Below are 1,376 nucleotides of genomic sequence, written 5' to 3'. Positions count from 1 at the left end.
TCACCTGAGTTCGGAGGATCGGGAGTACCAGGGCCCATAGCGGAGAAGCGGAAGAGCGGAGTTATGTGTCTCTTCTCAAAGGCCGGGAAGCTGGGGGGCAGCAGGACCCCTTAGAGCGGCTAATGTGAGCCTTCTCCGGACATAGATCACCCGGACTTATGACTGGAGCTCCCGGACCTCTGGGCACACACATATGTGAATGAGTGGATGAGCTAATGTTGGTTTGGTTGTGGAAACGTTTCGGCCAATGCTATTAGCACAGCTATGATGAGTTCAGGTGTGTCTGTGTGTGTTTGTGTGTTTGTGTGCGTGTGTTTGTGTGTGTGTGTGCGTGTGTTTGTGTGTGTGTGAGAGTTTGTTTTTGTGGGTTGGGGGGGGTTCCCGCGGACACGGAGTACCAGGGCCTGGAGCGGATGAGGTGAGGAGCGGAGGAGAGCAGAAGCCCGGACCGTGATTCGCTTGTGTCCAGCGGTTCGGGAGTTCCAGGGCCCGAAACGGAGGAGCGGAGGAGCGGAGGACGGCAAAACCCCTTTCTGCAATTCGCCTGAGTCCGGCGGATCGGTAATACCTGGTTCCGCAGCGGAGGAGCGGAGGAGTGGAGGAGATGTTTCTCTTCTCAGAGGCGGCGAGGAGGGGGGGAGAGGGACAGGACCCCTTACCCTTACCCCCCCCGGACGTTTGAGTGGAGCTCCCGGACCTCCGGGCACGCACATGCGAATGACTGGATCACAGGGAGTGCCAGGGCCTGGAGCGGATGAGCAGAGGAGAGGCGGAGGGCAGAAGCCCGGCCCTGTTCAAGAGTTCCAGGGTCCAAAGCGGGGGAGCGAAGAAGCGGAGGAGGGGAGGAGAGCAGAAGAGCAAAAAAACTGGCCCGGAATTCACCGAAGTCCCGCGGATCGGGAGTTCCAGGGCCCGGAGCGGAAGAGCGGAGGAGAGGAGGAGCGGAGCAAAGCGGAAGCCCGTCTTAACAACAAGGAAATTACAGATGAGGCTATCATTTCCAATGAAAACTTTAAATTCTATAGCCACCTATACACTTCGACATTGTCAAAAAGCGATTGTGACTCCTTTCCATTAAATATTCCTCAATATATCCCAAAAATAAACAACAAACAATATATGTTTGTTTATATATGTTTATATATAAACAACAAAAAATATACAGTTTGATGTCTGAGATTCCTTGTGAATCGCCAACTTAATTACATGTCGTATTCCCCTTGCATTTTTTTTTTTCGGTTTTAATTTCATTGGTCTATCTATTTATTTAATTATTTCCTTTTAATTTCTTTTTTTGTCTCGCAATGTAAATTTCTCACAAACCGTTAACACTATTAACTTCTGATTACATACAGAACGAATGTCCTTATGTCCTT

Source organism: Fistularia commersonii, unplaced genomic scaffold (assembly GCF_037954325.1).
Source record: "Fistularia commersonii isolate RoL2024-O1a breed Wild unplaced genomic scaffold, RoL_Fcom_v1.0 HiC_scaffold_37, whole genome shotgun sequence".
In the NCBI taxonomy this organism is placed as follows: Eukaryota; Metazoa; Chordata; class Actinopteri; order Syngnathiformes; family Fistulariidae; genus Fistularia; species Fistularia commersonii.
This window is presented reverse-complemented; position numbering follows the sequence as displayed.